At 34.6% G+C, this 21,335-nt stretch overlaps 1 protein-coding gene and 1 long non-coding RNA gene across 14 annotated transcripts in view; both read left to right on the top strand.

Moving 5' to 3' along the window:
- DPH6 (diphthamine biosynthesis 6) overlaps positions 1–21,335 on the top strand; it is a 230,753-nt gene that overhangs the window by 113,165 nt on the left and 96,253 nt on the right. The gene's annotated exons all lie outside the window — the stretch shown is intronic.
- LOC125327957 lies at positions 328–20,906 on the top strand. Its single transcript, XR_007204471.1, has 3 exons — positions 328–540; positions 8,084–8,101; positions 20,895–20,906. It is a non-coding gene; the product is annotated as an uncharacterized LOC125327957 (long non-coding RNA).

Genomic DNA, 21,335 nt, shown 5'->3' with positions numbered 1-21,335 from the left:
TGAGACACAGTGAACATAGTACTCTGAGCACATTACAGTAAAACTCTTTAGAGAATCTGGGAGTGGAAAGACACAATCCATAGATTGGAAATTGAGTCTAGAGTGCACTCACACAGGTAAACTGTACAGTCTGTTGGCATTTCAGCTACCACTGTATTGCGTTGTTCTGAGAAGGTGAAAGAAATGGGAAAGTAAAACAGAAGATACTAGCATTGAGAGGAATATCAAATAGACAAGGAGATGAGGAAAACTATTGTTAGTAACTAGGAATGTCTGAGGCACATTCATTCAAATGTGGAATGGTGTGGGATGGAGCTGTGAATTACACACGTTGTGCTCATCTGCCAGTCCATACAGACATTCCACAGAATCAGAGAATGGCTGAGGTTGGAAGTTGGTCATATTGTCCAACCTCTTGTACAAGCAAGGCCACCCTGAGCAGGTTGCCAAGGACAATGACAACCTGCCTTTTAAGTATCTTCAAGGATGGAGACTCCCCAACCTCTCTGAGTGACCCGTGCCAGTGCTCAGTCCCACACAGTAAAAAAGTGTTTCCTGATGTTCACAGGGAACATCCTGTGTCTCACTTGGTGCCCATTGGCTCCAGTACTGTCACTGGGCATCACTGCTATAAGCCTGGCTCCATCTTCCCTGCAGCCTCCTTTCAATTATTTATATATATTAATGAATGCCCTTCTTGAGCCTACTCTTCTCTAAAACCAAAATGTCTTAAGTTCTCTCTGCCTTTCCTAATAGGTGAGATGCTTCAGTCTTTTAATCATTTTTGTAGCCCTTTGTTGAACACTGTCTCTTGTACTGGGGAACCCAGAACCAAACACAGCACTCCGTGTTTGGAGTACCAGTACTGAGTAGAGGGGAAGGATCAACTCCCTCGACCTGCTGGCAATGCTCCTCTGAATGCAGCTCGAGATACCATCTCTCTATTACATTACTATTACTATTACTATTACTAGACATTACTATTATTGCAATTTGTGAAGTGAAAAGTAAGGACTCTGCCCAGAGTCTTGAGCAATGCAAAATGTCGTTTTCCCACAGATCTTCCTGTGTCCTCAAAAAAAATAGCAAAAAGAAGTGGAACAATGTAGCTCTGAGTTGTATCAGGGAGAACATTTTCAACATTTATTCTTGTCTGAGTAAAGAGTATGTAATTTGTGCAAAAAGTTAACTGGTTGAACTGCCTTAGATGTATTTTTAATTTATCCCTTCAGAGTTTAGAGAAAAGTAACAAGTATTGCCAAGGTTTAATTTGGCATAATTTTTAAAAGCTGTTACATTATTTTTTTTTCTGAATTAGAATCTTTTTCTTAAACCTAAAAATTTGAAAGAAATTTCCAGAAAATAAATAGCTTTTGATTTATTCTCATAAAACGGATAAGCCATTAAATAGTTATTTAAGTGTGTGTTTTCTCAGCAATGTTGCAGGAAATTAAGATGTCAGCCGTACTTGCAGACATCTCATTTACTGAATCCAAAGTGTTACTCTGAGAAGTACTTGATGGAGGGCATGGAAGACTGTAAATTGAAAAGAGAGTAAGATGAGGAAGCAGGGAGAGCTATGGATGAGTGAGACCTCCAGTATGACTGGTGGTGTTTTCCCTTCCCGAGAGGGAAGACCAAAGCGGATTAAAGATGAGCAGGTTCCAAGTGATTAGTTCAGTTTATTACATTCTCAGCTGAATCCCTCTTTGTCTGTGTGCTTCCCCAGCCTTCCCTCCTGTTCAGAGTATCAAAAAGTTAATTACTGTAATTTAAAAAATGTACATACAGAGCCTCAGCACATGTAGATCATGGAGGAGGGTCTGAAACACTGCTAGCCTGCCTTGGCACCTCACCACCACTTTTGCCATTCTTCTTTATTTTAGCTCTATGCAATATGTCTGCTCACAGTTCTGTTGTTTCCTATGCTAACCAGGAATGGTGGCTGTTCATATTTGTTTCCTAGCCCTATACATAATTTTTCTTCCTGTGTCTATTATTTTTCCCTTCCTTTTGATTATAGAAAAGATTTCTCTGCAAAAAGAATTATACCTTCATCATTTAACTAGCATTCAGAAGGACTCAGCATGACAGTAATTTAAAACAAAAATCTTTTATTTTCACCATACTAGTAGTTAACTAACTGTATTTTCATACTAAGATTGCAGTTCATAACATTTTCTGTTTTTCTGAGTTCTCTATTTCTCCATAGGAGCTGCTAGCTGCTAAGCAGATTTGAGACTCTGGTTGTATGTAAGGGAGACTCAAAACTTTAGAAGTATGAATGTATAACACAGATATTGATATTTTTTAAAATATGTGATTTCATGTGGAAGTTGAATAACTAATAGCAGTTATTGTGGTCATATATTTTTCATTTTGTTCATCAGTGTTACATTTTCATTTTCTGGATATTGAATGTTATTTGATAATAAAATTCTGCTCTAAGTTGCACTTAGGTAAACAAACTTAAGAGTGAAACTTTGGTCCATTATATGCCAATTACAGTCCTGAACAGGTGGTAGTGATATGCTGAGCAGTGGTTGGGTAAGAAATTTATCCAAGGCATAAGGATCTTTTTCGTTGCTGCAATTCTTATTTGCTATGAAGTGCTAAAAATAGTAATGAAGTGTCACCCTGAAAACTTTGTTGTTTCATATGCAAAAGAAGAGTTTAGAGAATGATGGAATACAAAAATTGAATGCAGCCTTTAAAAAGACTTGGAGAGATAAGGAATCAATGCAACACCTATAGATTTAATGCTGAGGTTTATTTGTTTCATACTCATACTCTAGCTTTACCAGGATATATTCTTGTATTATATGGTAGTTCCATTTAAACTGAAAGTTTATAGCAGTAATTACAACAGCAGCCACTTAATTGAGATTTTTATTTATTTACTTAATTTTTATTTTCTAAACAGATTTTTCAATTAAATGCAGTTCTTTAAGCAAGTCCTTTCAGCACCCTAAATATGCGTGAAGGTCAAGTTGAAGGCAACCACATAAAAAGAATTCAGAACTTCAAATAAACTTGAAGGACTCCCATCATGTGCAGAGTTCTTATGTTCTAGGGAAGTCTTACAGTAGAAGTCTCTTCTGTGTGTGCATCGTAGGCTTGATACATACTTGTATTGTGGACATGTCTGGGATGTGAATATTCACAAGTGCTTGTGAAGTTTCTACTCTGGATGTGCTGCCAGATGTCTGGAGATGCATAAATACAGAATAAAATTTATGGACAGAAGAAAGTAAAAAAAAAACAAGTTAAAAAATGATAGGTCTATTTATGCAACCTGATTTTTCTGTCTGCTCCCCTCCCAGTCAAATGACTTGCATAGACTTCTGAAATTTACACCAGCATGTGAATCACTGCAAGGGTCTGTCCAGAGCCTTCTAAAGATTCAGAGGAATTTCAGATAGGAAACCAACTCTCTTTCAACAACAATTTATCACCTGGGATTCTACTGAATTGTTTTTGACGAGAGATTATTTTCTCAGAAAAAATACATTTAGCTTTTAGGGGTTTAATAATAGCTCAAAAATGAGAAATCTCAGTTACATTTTTTTCAGGCTTATCTTTTCATGTTTGAGTGTCCCATTTCTCTCACAGGAAGATATAAAATATTCTGTATTAATGTTGCAGGTTTTCTGATAGCTACTGTATGCTACCTGATTTAAGATTTTGATTATCAATACGTCTTGATGCAACTGTGGCCCTCAAAAAAAGTGATGAAAATACAGCCATTTAAGTGCTAAATAAAGACAGATATTCGTTTCAGATGTAGTGGTATTAAATATATTGCCTTTAAAATATATTCACAAAATAAACAGTAGATGGAAGTTCCATAAAGATACTGGTTTTAAGCTTCACTTTGAAAAGCTCATGGTTAGGCAAAACCAGAAATTTCTGTTCTGTCTTAAACCTTTACTCTGGCCTTCAGATCAAGTTATATAGTTATAATAATTAGTTATAAAAAGCTTTAAAACTTCAGCATAATTGCAGTCCTTTTCAGCAGTAGTATACTGAAAGATTTGGGATGTTTTTGAATTATTTGAAATATTTTAAAGATATTTATTGTTTTATAATGAGGGCTGAGGCATACAGATGTGAGATCTACTTATAATTAAATCCTAATTTTAACTGATGTAGAGGCTAATTGATGACTATGTATAATTTCAAGAAGTCTGTGTTTACAACTGAAAATATTTTATTAGTTTGAAAGAGATTCCTCATAGCACTCACTTAAAATAAGAGATTAAATTTCTGCTATAGGTATAGATGTAAGTGAAACTTTCCCATGTCAGTGTACTAGGTGATGCTGTAGTTGTAATTTTCATTTCATTGTCTGTGATTATTTCAATTTTTTGTTCCAGTTGAAAAAGCAACTATACCAAAGACAGTGTTGCTCTACAGAATTGAACCATGGAACTGAGTTCAGGAAGTACACTTTAGGTCAGGTTTCTCCTGTTTATATCTTGTAGTAAGTTTTTTAAAGTCAGCTGAACAATGACACTAATGTATTGTGAAATTAGTGTGGCAGAAGACACAGAGTTAGAGAACTCATAATTTGTAGGTTATGTCACCACTTAGATGTAGGGAATGTCCAGAGATGTTTAGCATGGGCAGGTCTGAAGCATATGCATAAAAGCAAGGCCTTAAATGCTGAGGGGAGCTTAGGATGAAAACATGCAGTCTTAGGACTTTAGGCAGGAATTTCAGGTGTGATAGTCTTTCACTTAGAGATCTAATTTCTGCTTAAGACACACTTGATACACACTGGACAACAATATTGTGTGTATTTTCACAGGTTATTTTTATGTATTATTTAGGTGATGGATTCTAAACCTCAGGTATTAGGAGAATCAAACTAATAGGAACTGATGTTACTTGTGGGCTTTCATTTTAGCACATCATAGTGGTTTAGGTTGCATGAGCAGTGCAGTAGTATCTCACAGAGATCACACTGTCAGATCCATGGATATTGCGAGGCTTGGGGCTTCATCATTGTAGGAACTTTGTTTACTTCTCCTGTGATTCTATAAAAAAGTTTAAAACTAATATGTCCTTTCTCAAACTGGGTGACTGCTTTCATTATGCATAACAATTTTGACTTAACTGTGAGATTTCAGAAGACTACACTGCAGTACTCTGTCAGCTGTGAAGCAAATGACTCAGCTGTCCTGGAGACTAAACTCTGGTGTCCCCCTAGAATAACTTTAAGCTTTACTGACAGAGTGACTTCCAGGAGCTCTGGGTGATGTTTGTAAATAAACATTCTGTTTAAGTCTCCAGAACTATTAGTCACATATCCTTCAGGAAAAGCTTCCTGGCTATGAAATCCTTGCTGTGAATTAAAATGCTTTTTATTTTACTTGAATAAATTACAACTGATTATCTTTTTGAGGATAAAAGAAGAAAGTAATCTGATTAGGAATGTCACCTGCCATGTTCCAAAACACATGGTGTGACTATTACTAGGTTCATGTTAGACATCTATACATTATTTTACTGCTAATTCAGGCAGTCTGGGCTAAAAGATCTAACTGGGCAAGGTGGGATGGGAAAGGTTGAAAGATCTTGGGATGCTCACTGAAAATCATCTGAATATCTGTTTCAAATACAAGGCTTCCTTTCTAGACCTGGGCGAGTTGTTTAATTGTACTAGGCTTTTTTTCTGAAAATTACTATGTTATTTTGTTTCCCTCATTGTTATTTTTTCTTTCTGTGGAGTCTCAGAACTCTAGAAAAATGGCCATTTGTATGCATGGAGATTGATTAAAACCATAATTAATTCTTCAGGACCACAGTTGCATCAAGTTTTAGAGTTGATTGTGAGACACTGTAAATTCCATAGCATACTTAGTTTTGTGCAAGAAAGCAGACTAGTCCTGTTGAGATCTAATATATGCATTTTATGCACCTACAGGTAATTATCTTTAGGTTCATTCATATTTTTCCAGTTAGGACAGGCAAACCCAGCGCTTCTATGATATAAAGAAACCCTCTTAGCTTGTAGAGGAGAAAGAGCTCCTCTTCAATGTCTTAGCAACCCAAGGTCAAACAGAGCTGATACAGATGATCAATATCACTTTGAGATCTCTAACATGCCAGACTTCTTCAACAGTCTAATTTCATGGCAGTAAAAGTCATGAATATATATATGAAGAAATATATGAAGAAAGAAATTGTAATGACATTCTTGCTTTAGAAAAATGGGGAATTAAAAGCCCTAAATTGTTAAGATTTTTCTCTGATTGAGGGTTGACCTCAGAACAATTCCTATCAAGGTCAAATGCCCAATAAGCAAGGTTGGCAGAGTTGTATATCCACCATCACAAGAGGCTTCTGTTTACTTCTCTGCATACATGCCAGTTCCCTGCCTCTGTGGAAAGGGCATTGTGATAATAATAATTGACCAGGATGGGATTCCTGAGAAGGCTGGGATGAGTGCAGTAAATAATATATTTGCACTAAGGGCAGCTGTATTACTGAATAATGGTTGATTTACTTTTTGTCATGTTGGGGTCAAATGGCTTGCAAATGTTGCAAGTGTTCTGTGACACAGACTCAGATGAGACACACTTGATTTTATTTCCTGCTGGTTTAACTTTGTTAAAATTTTATTAGTCATGCTAAATGGGACATTGACAAATGTTATCAATGTATATAAATTCTACAGTTTCTAGATTGATCTCAGCCCTTGGACAAAGACCACATAAGGTTAAAAAGGGAGAATTATAAGAGATGTTTATTTGGTACTGGGTCCTCTAGAGACAGTCACAGCAGTCTTCTGCTAGTGGGATGGAAAGGCTTTGAGTATTCCTTAAATGAGTGGCTTACTAAACATTTGCCAAACATTTTCTTTCTAGGCCCTTCCCTCATGTGAAAGAATCTGTCAGATCTTATTCTGTAGTTGAGGAATTGCCTTAAGAATCTAAGTCAACTCTGCCTGTGGCTCACACTGTGCAAAGTTCCAGCTTTCTTTGTAACAGTAACAAGTCTGCAAGGTTGTTTTTTTCCTAAATTCTAAAAAGGTAGCAATAAATTTGAATTATATACATGAAGTGTAAATTTAGGTGAAGATTGGATGATGGTGAGTTTTCAGTGGTTACAAAATGTCCTTTCTCCCAACTTTATCCGTTTAAATGCCTGATAAATTAAGAAAAAATAATCCCTGGGCTGAAATATGTTGTTCACTTACTTCCCATAATTGCTGAGTAAATTTCAGAAAAAATTAAAAATCACTTTACCTATACAGTGAGTTGCAGAGTCTTCAGAAGAAAAGTGTTACAGATCCAGGTAATGTAAATCAGAGGTAGCTGCAGGTAGAGACTTCAAATTTGCCTTTTTGTAACTCGTCTCAGGAAAAATCCCTTATATATTAAGAAGATTATAATTGGAAAACAATTGGAAAGCAATATCAAGAAAGTATAAGGATTTAAAAAAAAAAGTTCTTCTAACATTAAATTTAAGGAATAAAACTTTGCAAAAGTCTGTTAATTTGATTGTTTTACTGTGTTTGTCCTAACTCTAAATGTCCTGCTAATAAGTTTGTCTTCCTAAATATAAATGTACATTTATAATGCAAATGCCTTTGTATTTCACTTATCACCCAATCTACCTGAAGTTTCCATATGTATCCTGAATTTTTGGTATTTCCTCATCAGTGCTTAAGTTTTCAACTCTGATATGTTAATATTATGTATATATGAGTGTTTACTTGTCTCTCTATGTGGTAATACTAAAACTGAAGTTGAAATCATCGATAAATTAGCTTCCTGGTTATGCTACTCCTAGTTTCTCAGTAATTAGACTAATATTAGAACTATGTTTTTAATACAAGGCATATTCTAGCTTTGTGGAATTGCTTCTTTATTCCTCCTGCTCTCTCCTTGGCACCTGTATGTGAAAAGGAAGTATAAGCCAATGTTAATATTGTTGTAGTTTCACATCCAAAATAAGGACTGGTATTGCACAACTGCTCAGGAACTTGGAACACCTTATGCCTTTAATATGGTCTTCTTTTCAATCAAACTGCGTGAACCATTTAATATAAATTTTTATTTACTCTTTTTAACAGCTGTGATAGTGATTCAGTGTGTCTTCTGTGTGAGTGGAAAGAGGACTGTAATGTAAGCTAGAATATTTTTGTTAGGCATTTCATCCACTGAAATTTTCTAAAATAAATTCTTTATTTGTTACAATAATTTTTTACTTGTTCATTTCATTTTTTTCTGTAAAAAATAACAATGCAGACAGGTTTATGTTAAGCTGCTTGTTCTGTTATGAACTTGGAATGAGATTATTGGCTTGAACCCCTCTAACTCTGCAGTACAGTAAAATAAAAGTCCTGATCTAGCCATTAATCACGCAGCAACTGACAGTAATGCATTCAGCAAAAACACTGGTTACACACTTCTTATACTCACCATCCTCATACAAAACAAGTGGTCTAGTGCAGTTTATACTTGTTTGACTTAAGCCTTTTTGTCCTATAAAATGTCCATAATGTTTTGTGAGCTTTCTACAGACAGCGAAGTTTGAGAAGACTGCCTTCCAATTAAAAGATAATGATCATGAGTTCTGTAATAATCAAGTTTTGTGTCCAAATTAGTTTTCTAGTCTCATTCTGATCTTCAAGAAAGCACCATTTCCCACATGGATGAGACTTGATCTGCATAATAGAAAGTTTTATTCTTCCCAAGAACAGGAGGTTTTATCCCACCTAAAAAAGGTGTGCTGGCTGCAGGCTATTTAGGGTCACAAAGATTTCAGCTAATATAATGAAAATTTCATTGAAAATGTTTATTTGAGTAAATTAGAATGTCACTATTTCAAATGTAAATTTTGAAGCACTGCAGACAAACTGTAGCTTCTTAGAATTAATCAAGTGTCTTTTTGAAACATGAACATACATTACACCATTTCTGTTACAGAAATATTTATATGTGCATGTATTTTAGCTGTGTATATGTATATATTTTATGATCAAAGTTTATAAATCTTGGAGCATGAATTACTGAATTTGCTGTAGCTGTGTATTACTATTAGCTAGCAGTAATAAATGACCAACTCCTTCAAACGTGGCTGGGTTTATAGATGCTACATCCTTTGAGTAATGAGCTGTTCTTTACCTTGACACTTTTCATGTCTTAAATGTTTTTAATCACATACTGCTTATATTACATTGATTATATGAAAGAATGTTGAAGCTTTAATGATCCTTGTTTTGTCAGTGTATGAACTTAGCAGTACCAATCATATGATGTTATTCAGTATGACAGTTACTCAGCTTATACTTCAGGGAAAATATCAAAGCTAATATCTAGTTTGTAGTATAAGTAATCTTTCATGATTACCAGTTAGGATGATTTGGGACTGCCATCACCCCAGTGGCTCCTATATTCAGTTTTTCTGAAGATTTTTTATTTCCATTTGTTAGTCTTTCTACTCTTCAATTGCTAGAACAATAAATGTGAATATTTTTTGCTTCTCAGTCTTACAAATAATAAAATCTAAAATATAGCAGCTCACCTAGATAGCAAAGAAATTGTCCTCTGATACTGTTTATCTGAAAGGAAATGCAGGAGAAGATTGCCATGACTGCAGATTTATTGGACATTTATATCATATCTGTATGGTTATGCTGGTGTGTAGTGCTTGGCTCTTTCTTGCAATAACTTTAAAGCCAGGGAAGTGACTGTTGGATTGACAGGGTGAAAGTAGTAGTAATAAAAGAGGGGAAAAGAAGACAACGTGCATTTACAGTTGATATGTTTAAAACTTATACTACCTCCAGGTCATATAGATTTAGAGGGAACATGACTGACCTGACAGTTCCAGAATTTTTGATCAATTACTGCTTAGCTTTCAGTGGAACACTTTCAGACCCACATGACTTAATCCTCATTGACGACACTTCTGTTAAGCTTTATTTCTCTGATTCTCAAAGTGACTGAGATATTACTATTTCTATATAAACAGTGATAAATATGCCAATAGCACTTCAAGAGCAAATAAAAACAAATTTCTTCTTTCATATCTTCCTTATATGGTTAGGGCTTACAAATTGATATTCATGCACGCAGTCATTAATGACAACATTTGAAGGCTTCTCTGTTAGTTTAGATAGAACTGTATTTTTCAACAAGCAGAAGTGCAAGGTATTAAGTGTTGCAGGATCGGATAATAACCAGAAAAATTAAGAATGTTTGCCTATGCCTTTTGTTGGGAATTCTTTGTGTCATTTTCCTACTATTATCAGCCCTTGGTCATTTCTGCTAGATAAATATGTGCAGAAATATGGAAGCGCCACAAGCACTTCTGCTCTCAACTCCTATGTTTTGTGACTTTGCTCAGAGTATGTCTGACTAACCATTTGGCTAAAATGGCAGCACTATCACAGCCATTTCAGCTACTATCACTGTCAATCCCAATGAAACTGAATGGGTGTAATTATGAGATATTTTTAGGAAACATACTTTCCTATGGAAAAGGACCTCTGAGGGCAGTAAATTCTAGGACATAGGAAAGGATGTGCAAGAACAGTACTTTCCATTTTAAATTACATGTTTCAATGTCTAATTAGAAAGTTTCAGTGGTTTCGCTGCTGTCATCTGCTTTGTGTCATAGCAAGGAAAAAGTACATATTTTCATTCACTTTGCTTTTTTTACAGATTTACTCTGTATTTTAATGATATTTACGCTTCACAGAACTAAAGCAAGAAAAATTTTACATCACCTTGTGTGCCTCATATATCGTGGACCAGTTATCCATCTAGAGTTATAAACAATGGTTGCAAACTAGGTTGCAAACAAATTTTGCCTAAGGCATGAACCATAAATTAATGTAATAATCGTCCCCGTAAGAGACAACTTTTTTCCACTGCTCTTTTAAAATAAAAAAGAAAGTAGGTCACAGAAATTTAGGATATTTTAGAGTACGTACAGTATTGTATTGTTTGCCAGCACCTAATTTACAATTACAGAGCTGCATGAATATTGAAATGATTCAGCTTCCCATTATAAATGTATGTGGCAGTTTGGTTGTTGATCAGTTTATGAAGTTAATGCAAATGAAACTGTCTTCCTGTCAGCATTTGAAATATATAATGCAGTCATGTTGTATATTCAGGGACAGGCCATTGACAGTCAATTAACAAGTTTGATTGGTATGTCAACTCATTCTTTTGAATTGTTAATAGTATGTTAATAGCATTCATTTCTTTGTGCAGTCCCATTTGCAGCTTCACAGTTACAGCTATTTTTTATGATTCTGAGTAACCTAAAATAGTGCCTTAATAATAGATTATTAAACACCTGTCTGGTGTAGCTTAGGGAGGTTTTTCTAGACTGGGAGTTTGCAGTGGATCCCTTTGATATTCAAATCAACAAATGATAGCCTTTTTATTCAAAACGTAAGTTCTTTTGATGGTTAGCTTGTTAAGAAATATTCAGCTCCAGTCTGACCTGATCTGGTTTCCCATGGAAAAGATCTGATGCTGTTTGAAGGTTCATAAATGGAATGCCAATGACAATTTGTTGTTGACGTTTTGCTGCCTCAGCCTTCAGATGCTGCTGGTTGATGTGCCGCTTTAGCTTCACCAAATAATGCTTGCAGGTAAATGATCTTCTGATTGATCAGATAGTTTCAAAGCAAAGAGTTCTCTTCTGTGGTCTGTAGTCATGGTTTTTAGGCTTGGAGGGGTACTTTAAAAGATGCATCAAAGTTGACAGATGAATCTCGAGGCAAGGAATTATGGGAGACAGCAGAATTATGGGAATATTTTTTAGAGAATAACATATTAGCAAGAGTTTTGAAGACCTTCAAAGGTCTATCAAAGCAGCTCCCTATAGCAGATTTATTCCTCCTTTAAAAAAAAATAAAATTGGTACACTGGTTAACTCTCAATTTCCTGTGTTCGAAAGGTGTTGAGCTGATTTATTGTTCTCTGATGATGTTTTAAAGGGCATATTTCACTATTATCTTGTTCTGCATACAGGGCTTAGTCCTGCAAGGTGCAATATATGCTTTTACTGAAGTCTGCATAAAATCAAAGCATTACATCACCTTACAAGGCCAGGGTATACAGCGAAAAACATTCCTTTACATAAACATCCATGACACCCTGAGTTAGCAATAAAATCAAGAAATAAAAATACCAGTTGGAATAACTATTTTTCTCCACCTTTCTTCATATTACAGGCATTATTCTTTTATACCCTTCTCCATTCCCCATTAGTGCCCTTCCCAATTGTAGCACAGCTATTTTTCTGAAGAATCAGATTAGCTATTAGAAGTTCAAAACATACATCACAGAAACAGTTCATTTCTCTTTGGTTTGAACATTTAATTATTTGCTATCAGCATGTGATAGGTTTTCTGCAAAAACATGTAATTGTTTTTTGTTGGAGAGCTATATGAGTTAACTCACTGAGATCTGAATGTCAGAAACCCTGAGGTTTGGAGTCAAATGCTGTGAGCGGTTACACTGCCAAACATGAACTCTGGAATCACACTGAAAGATGCTGTGTGCTAGCTATACCTCACTGGACTTTGTAACAAATAATTCATGCTAATTGAACATAGGCCAGACTTTTTTTCACAACAGAACCCAGTCTTGTCACAAAACCCTAAAACATGACCTAAAACTGGTAGATGAACGGTCAAGTTGTGCAACTTCAATCTTTATGTCATATAAATAGAATGCAAAATTTATATGACACAATTTCCATCACTGAAGATTTTGGCCTTTTTGCATACTTTTTGAATACTGTGCACTGTTTAGCTGAATATTAAAAGCTCATTCTGTTGGGCTGAACAAGCAAAATATTAGACATTTGCATTGTCATCCAAGGTTATGTTTTCAGTAACATACCTATAATTTCTCTTGACTCAAAAAGCAATATTAGATATTTAAACTGTTCTCAGCATGATTTGTAGACTTTGATAGAGCCTCTGTTTTTGAAGAGATACTCTACTGGTTATTTGTAAAATTCAAATTAACAGTTAAAAGATTTCCTGATAATAATGCCATCAATATTGTTTCTAATTCATCATTTATGTGCTTAAGTTTTAACTATTATACATCCAAGAGAACTTCTTGATCCCATCTCGTGTTCACATTAGGCTTGTGTAAGCATTTTTATTTTCTTTTTAAAAATGTGGTAAAAATTCCGTCCCCAACATGATTTCTATTTTGTCATCTTGTGTCTTTTGAAGTAGCCTAAATATTTCACAAAAACTGTTCTTACAGAGTTATCTGTCTGAATGTTCTGTAGTATAAGGCTTATCTTAAGTATCTTTTATAGTGTTAAATGTTTGTCATTTCAAAAACTGTAAGGTAACAATGACCATCTCATAGCAGTTTAGAATGCTTGTAATTTTTGTATAATGTTAGACTATGAAGATAGAAATCCTAATCAAATATGTATCAGTTTTGATATAGTGTTCATTGTAAAGCTTTTGCACATCATAACTAATACTTTTCATCGTAGAGCAGGATCATGCCATCCTGTATTATCCAAGATCATGAATTTATTTAAACAAATTAGAACAGTTCCAGTAGAAGATATTAAGAGATGTGCTTCCTGGAGTGCCCATTTTCACAACAGCACTGTCATTATCAGGAAAAAAGGAAAATACTAAAAAGAAAATACTAAAGAAGGGATTTGAACCTGGGTCTCGGCAATATTGCAGCTGATTAACCTAATTGCTGGATTATTCTTTGCTGGAGTCTGCCCCTCCGTTCCTCTTATTTAGCCCTTTTTAGTTTCAAAACTTGGCTTTCTATCCATTTTTGTATCAGAGGGCTTGACTCTCCAATTAGTTTTTGCTAGCAAAATAACTACTTTGTTAATAATGCAAACAAAAGGGCTAAGCACATAGTAAATTTGCAGGCACTGATTCTTGAAATTGCTTTGTGATACAAGATGGATGGAAACATGATTACGGCTTGAATGGCACAACATGAGATACGTATTTTATTGGTAATTTTTTACTTACTAATACACTGTCAATATATTGCAATTTCCAGTTCTCAACTTTTATCCTTTTAAACCACTTAGAAAATTCCATGAAAATGAGTACTAAAAGGAACAAGTTGAAGATACACAAAACCAAAAACTACCCCAGAAAAAAAATTAGAAAATGTATAATGCGAGATAGTAACTCCGTACCCAGATGAATATGTATTACTGTATAGAATATAATTTAATACAGTTATAATCTAATTATGAAACAGAATTAAACAGAAAAAAAATTTGTTACAGAAATTCAATTTTTAAATGCAAGTTACCACTTAGTCAATAGGAAAGTTCTTGTTTTGAAGTGCTGCCGATCTAAGTGAAAGCTCCATAGAAAACTCTGCCTCATTGCATGGTTAGGAATTTAATGATACTTTATATAAGGATGTTGTCCACACTGCAATTCTGATAAAAGGTCAGTATTTAAGCATACAATAGATAAAAAGTTGTGAAAATGGATGAGCGTATTTAGTGTATTTCTGAGATTGTTGTTGTGTTTCACTGATTTCCATTAGTTTTATTTTTTTTTGTTAGGAATCTTTATATTTTAGGATAGTTAATAGCATGCATTAACAAAGGCATTACTTTCCTCATGCATTTTGTTTCTTGGATTGCACTTCATAAACATCGTAATTCAGATTACATGAGAATGTACAATACATCATCACTGTGGAATTACAAGTTCTTTAAATTTATAGATCAGGTCATATCTTACTGCTCAGAGCACAGAATTCTTGCTGTACTGCTGGATTTAGCAGGATTTTGCAGCTGATACCATGGAGTCCCTAACACCCAAACTCATTTCTTTGTCAATTTTTGTTTAATTGATGATGCGGAAAAGGTAATACGACATTAGTTTGGCCAACAATATTAAGTATATATGTGGATCTTTGTTGAAAGGTTCAGTTTCTGTAAGTATAATCAGAACTTGACTTACAAATTTGCATTGGAAGATGTATCCCTAGAGAAAGATATTCTGCTATTTAAGGAAGTATTATCACTGAAATACGAATAAATAAGTAGAGGATTGTGATAAATACTGTATGTCATGTAGGTTATATATTATATGCTTTACTATTGTGTGTATTGTACAGGTACATCTAGCTGCACAAACAAATCTCCTTTCATTTCCACTCGGAAATGGTGGATATACTTATTATAAATTGGACTTCTGCACTAAATAATCTTTGTCATACATTACAAACATACATTACAAACATGTCATACATTACAAACATACATACGAGCTGTTTTAATGTTGATTATTACTTAGGTAGTCATAGATGTAAGTAAAATGCATGTGAGACTAGGTATACATAGAGAATGGGTAAAAGCAAAAAAAAAAAAACAAACCAAAACCACACTCTGTGGCTAGAATGAGAACTATTACTTTTAGCTTACTGTAGTTACAGTTAACTTGTTTTTGGTTATCTGGTGCTTGGTTTTATGCAACTGCTTCTTTCCCATCTCCCAGTCATCACAAACCACCTTAAAGTAGCCAGTGACAATCATGAACAGCGTATTTCGCATAAGAATATTAAGCCAAGTGAAGGCTGGGAACAAAATCTTTTCTGTAAGAATAGAATATCACGGTGTTAATGTGTTTCATACACTGTGAATTACTGTCGTGTGATGAACAGCTTTCACTTTTCAGTACAGAGTATTTTCTCTGCCTAGCTGTCCCTCTTCTGTTTATAATCACATTAAACTTTTGACAGTTGGCATGAATAAAGATTGTAGACAGGTAGGAAAGGGAAAAAAACCAACACACTCTTTATAGGATTTTATGACTGCAGTCTTGATTCTCCTTGGATGCTGAATTCCACAACAGATCAGCAGCCGTAAGCAGCAGCACCCTTATTGTTAATAGAAACTTAAATCTAGAAATTTCTACTGTGCTTTCTTGGACTGCTTTATCACTGCAGTGATAGTTGAACTGGTGATTTAGTTTACTGTAAGTGGACATTGTCAGCAGAAGCTTCAGTTAATGTGGGAAGGTTATTGCAAGATTCCTTTCTAAGTATGCATGTTTAAGGATAAAAGTAGAAGAGACAAAGTCTGTAATACAAACACGTATCACATCACTTGATCTTTTGTCTTTTCTTCCTTTAGATAGTGTGTGTATGGATACAGTTACCTTATAACCTGTCTCCTTTATGTGCTATTCAGTTCCCTAGAACTGTTAAGAGTAGAGAAAAATGTAGAAATCGAGGAGGGAGGATTGTCTTGTGAACATGCCAGCTATATCTTTCTCTGGTGATACTTTTTAAAGCTATTGTTATGAAAACAAATTTAGGATTAAGTAGTAAAACCACAAGTGAACTGTGTGGGAACCCCAAATAAATACTTAGGTAACCTCATGTAAGTTGTAGACAATTTCCACTTTGCAGAAGAGAGTAAAAACAGGGGGGTTTTAAGTTTTACATCTTTACCCTGGCAGATTAAGATGCTTATCATAATTTGAATGCTGCTATGCTGAGCCGTAAACTGGAAAACAGTTTTAGTGATCAAATCTAAAAACTTCTGGTAAAAAGGACTTCATTAGCTCTGAAGAATCATCTGAAGCTTTGATATCACCTTTCTTTTACAGACTTCCTTTTGAAATATGGAAACCATATCATACTTTTTTGTAAAGGTTATGATACCAGTTTGGGGATTTTTAACAAATTTTAGTCTTTGATTAGACCAATGTCAGAACAGAGACTGCATCTTCTTTTGTCCTATACTGAATGTGTGTCTAGTAAAAAGCAGTTATGTTTTAATATAAACTGTTCAGCAGTTCTTCAGTCAAGTTTTCTCCCTTGTTCTGAATATCTGTATTTCAAAATATTTTTGCCATATGTTCTGGCATGAGTTTTCATTTTTCCTAAGCTGTCTTGTTTTCTTATTTGCTGCCTTTATTTCAAACCTATCTGAGTCCATTTTTATTATTTCTACTGGTGCACATTCCAATTTAGTATCCTCTGTGGGTTTCATTATCATGCTGTTAATCCCTTCTTCCAGTGACTTAATGAAGATGTTAAACAAAATCAAGCCTAATACCAATCCCTGCGGCACCCCACTTCAGTTACATTGGCATTTTCATTACTCTCTCCTTACAGACTATCAGCTAGTTAACAGCATTTATAATTAGGAGAGTTAAAAAATAATTTCCAGATATGCCTTATCAGATATTTTAAGAATCCATATGAATTATAACTATTATCCTCTATTATCTCTGCATATAATTCACTAAAAAACATAATCACCTGCAGTGGATATAATGTGCATTTTCTAAAAATGTGGTATCCATTGCTCAAGAGTTCATGTCTATGTTGAGTCCTTTCCCTCACTTTACACTGTTGGATACTAGTCTTTCCCACCTTGTTTGTCTGGACCCTGACAAGGCCTTTAGTTTTTCTAGTAAATACCAATTTAAGTGTATCATTCCCCATCCCAACCCCAATTGTTAGGAACAGACTCATCTGAGTACATTTTTAAAAAATTTGTTTTGTTTGGCTTCTTTATTTGAAGTGATATGAATAATAAATGAGGAAGTGTTAATCAGTCTGGAGGTTTTACTCCATTTTTTAGATAAGGTATGTTCATAAAGCTGAGTGTTCTGCAATTTTTCACAGTTGGCAGATTTGCTAATGTGGTTGTGTGAGAACTTGTGATTTTTTTCAAAAGCTTGAGAGGAATGGTAGGCTTTGTAAAAGGTGGCAGATTAATAGTCATGAAGACTAGAATTCCACTGTCCCAAGGAAGAAATGCATCAAAGATTAATACTCTTGTTAGCTTGCTCATTTTAAAGTAGGAAGACTGCTCTTTTTATATTTAGGAAAAAGCACCCTTCTAAATGTGGAGAACAGTTTATCATCTATGGCATTAAGTCTTTGAGCTGTCTTCTGTAATTTTCCATGAAGGAAAAATATATACCATGGGCACTAGTACAGCACATGGGCCAAAATATGCGTATTGAGTAAAGAATATTTTTACCTCAATTTTGTTCATTTCCTCTCTCTCTAGTGGAGATTCCAAGTTGACTAAAACAAGAGTCATGGAGAAGATTTCAGACTAGCTGTCTATCATGTCCACATGGATGTATTAGATGGCAAGGCTTTTTCACCCACCTTTACTGGAATCTTTCTAGATGTTTATAATTACAGGTTCTGACTTTAAAAGCTGCATTTATTTTTGATTTATGTCTAATACTCCCTTGGAATGCGAATGACAGTTTTTGAGGTGGGTTTTCTTAGTGAAAATTTCAGTTTTTCAGTCTTTGTCTTCTGTAAATCAGAAGTGTGTGGGTTTTATTTCTGTCAGTTGTAGAGCAGAATAAAATAGATTCGACATTGATCAAGATTTAAAAACAACCAACACATTTCCAAAAGTATGTATGCAAATATTACAATTTTCTGTGATAGGTTAGAACAGTTTTTAAAAGATTATTTTCAAGCTAAGACTTTGATCTCACCTTCTCTTAAGTTTTTGACCTGATCGTCCCTCTCAGGTCTGTGCATTTAGCATTTTGTTAAACTTCAAGGTACTACAGACCTTCAGGAATGTATTGGATTAGATTGCCTGCTGTAAATCCAGCACTGTCAAAAAGCTCATTTTGAGTTACTCAATTTTTAGAGGATTGTAGAGGTGTTTACAATTGGGAAGTATAGAGTATGTTTAGGAGATATTCATTATGTTGGTTTAGTATTCATAACAGTATTGTGGCTTCTTCAGATGCACTGTTGAGTTTAAAGAACTGCCAGGTTTTGTGCTGCTCAGTGTTTGTGTACTGTGTGACATGATACTTCTCTTTGGTATCATTTAAATTAGGAAATGCACAAAAGTTTTAGGTGTGTTGCTAGTGTTATGACACTGTGTTCAATGTCAAATATGACTGTGTGGGATGATGTATCTTAATTTTCCTGAACTGCAGAGGAAAAAAAAATACAACCTAGGTTGGCATCCATGAAATTGCAGTACTATTTCACTTCTTGTTAAAAAAAATGTTCTATGAATTTTCAACCCACAAATATTTAAGTTCAAAGAGAAAAATTTAAAACACACATTGATAAAATAAACCTTAATAGTGAAGAGCAATACAAAATGATGAGTGTTTTGTAGTCTTGTAACTTAGGAGATCGGATACATATTGAAACATCTATCCCAAAATAAGAACTAGCAAAATGGAGTCACAGCATCTGAAAACTAAATTATAAAACCCTAAAAACTGTGGAAATATTACAGGTAGTTCAATAAAATAGCCATAGTATTCTGTTGATTAATTTGTATTGATTAATTATATTTTCTTGACCTAACTAGGAAAAAAGATTATTTTATTCAAAGGGAAGTTCTGAAGTTTTGAGTATGATGTGAAAACATTTGACTAAGCTATATGTGGAGTCTTAGTAATGTCGGGTTTTTTTGGTCAAAGGTAAGAATAACGTTTTTGGTCAAAGGTAACAATAATAATATTATTAATAATAATAATTTAGGAATATATCCTTCATCTTTTAGCTACTGACACCTGCACATTTTTTCTCAGAAGAAAACCTGTATCAAACTGAACTATGTGTTATGAACTCATTCCTGGAATTTGTAGACTACAGTTTTGTAACAGTTCAAGAAAAAACGTGAATTATATTAAAAGTTGGGTGTATTTGAATCATGTTAGATACAATTTGTTTTCATAGTGTGAACTCAAAGCTTTTCAATTACTGTTGTCTAAACAATGCCTTTAAAACTTTATTCATATAGTCAGTTGAATGAAAGATTTCACATTGCAAAAAGCAATTTTGCCATCATTATCTAAAATAAGAGGGCCCTAGGAAGAAAGGATTATCATATATTGAATAAAAAGTTCACCACCTTGCAGCTTTAATCCCGTTAGAAAAGATTATTTCTATCTAACTTAATCAGCCAGAGGTCTTTATTGCCTCAAGTATTAATTGATTTAGGTCTTCATTAAGGTCAGAGGTACCCGTGGCTGACCAGAGGCAGCCTATTAGTGTGTTGTCAGTTCTGCTTATTTACATTGACTGAGCCTAATGGTGGGCTGTGTCACTGTTAGGTCAGGGGGTCACTGAACCTTTCGTGCATCCTGACCTGTTAAAGGGCAGCAGGCACACAGACACCAAACTGCATTCATAACAAAGATTTGGCTGATTGCATATTGACTCCGTCCTTCCAAGAAACATGTGTTTGTGGTGCAACTATTAGCATTTGCCAAAGTATCTGTGGGTGAATGTTTGAGATCCCTCTGTTAGAAGTTTCCAGCAATTTTTATATTGTCAGTTAATCACTAGCAAGTCTTAATAATACCAGAAGGAACAGTTTCATAAACTTTCTGTGTTGCTCTTGGCCTTTAATTGAAAAAGAAACAAGTCAGTGCATATCTATAGGTATCCTATTGCTTCTGTTTCTTTCTAGGCAACAATAATTGCAGCTTTCTAATTAGCATCTTAAGTTAGACCTTATGTTAAGTCTGGTTTTGTCATTGTTTCTTTTCCTGATACATACATATACATATATGTATAGATATGTTGTGTTTTTGGTAACTTAGAATACTTTTAAAAACGTTTTCATGGGATAGGACAGTTTGAAGTGGCACCGAGTCAGTTCTTCTCGCTGTTCCGTTCCATGATACCATAGATGCTTTCCTTCTGTTTTCCTAATAAGTGAAAGCACCTTAGAAAAACAAAAGCTGCTATACAGTCTTGCATTGGTATAAGCTGTGCCCTAGGTCTGAATTATACTTACCCCTGCAAGACAGCTACACTGTGAAAACTAGTAATTCTCGAATAATCTCTTAGCTTTCTACCCATGAGAGCATGCATTGCATCCTCTGAGGTGCTGATTGTCCACTGAACTCCCCTGATTATTTACAGTTGTGCCAACTGAGCAAAACAGCTGCTAAACTATTATGTTAACTTATAAGGACTCACCTTCCATTTAACTTGCAATGATACAAATGAAAATAAAAAGGGAAGAAATGTGGAATCACATGAGGCCCCATTTATAACCTGCTTACTGCCATGAAACTATATTGAAAATAAATTTGTACAAGTGAGCATCTCAGCAGTATGAAGCTTGAGTTTTCTGGGTTTTCTTTGGTTCAAGTCTTTATTGAAATTTTAGCACTGGAAATATGTGTATGGTCTGCAGTGAAAATCAAATCACCAGTGAGACATCCACTATATACATACGGGTCCTTTAGGGATCAATATAGATCTTTTGTATTACAGTTTTGTTTCTATGCTGAGCTGTGTAACGCAAGTCCTCTAGGCTCGATACACTGTGAATCTATACCCTCAAAGATCTTCTGTTAT

Source organism: Corvus hawaiiensis, chromosome 6 (assembly GCF_020740725.1).
Source record: "Corvus hawaiiensis isolate bCorHaw1 chromosome 6, bCorHaw1.pri.cur, whole genome shotgun sequence".
NCBI lineage: Eukaryota > Metazoa > Chordata > Aves > Passeriformes > Corvidae > Corvus > Corvus hawaiiensis.
Note: the sequence above shows the minus strand (reverse complement) of the source record. Positions and strands in the feature narration are given on the sequence as shown.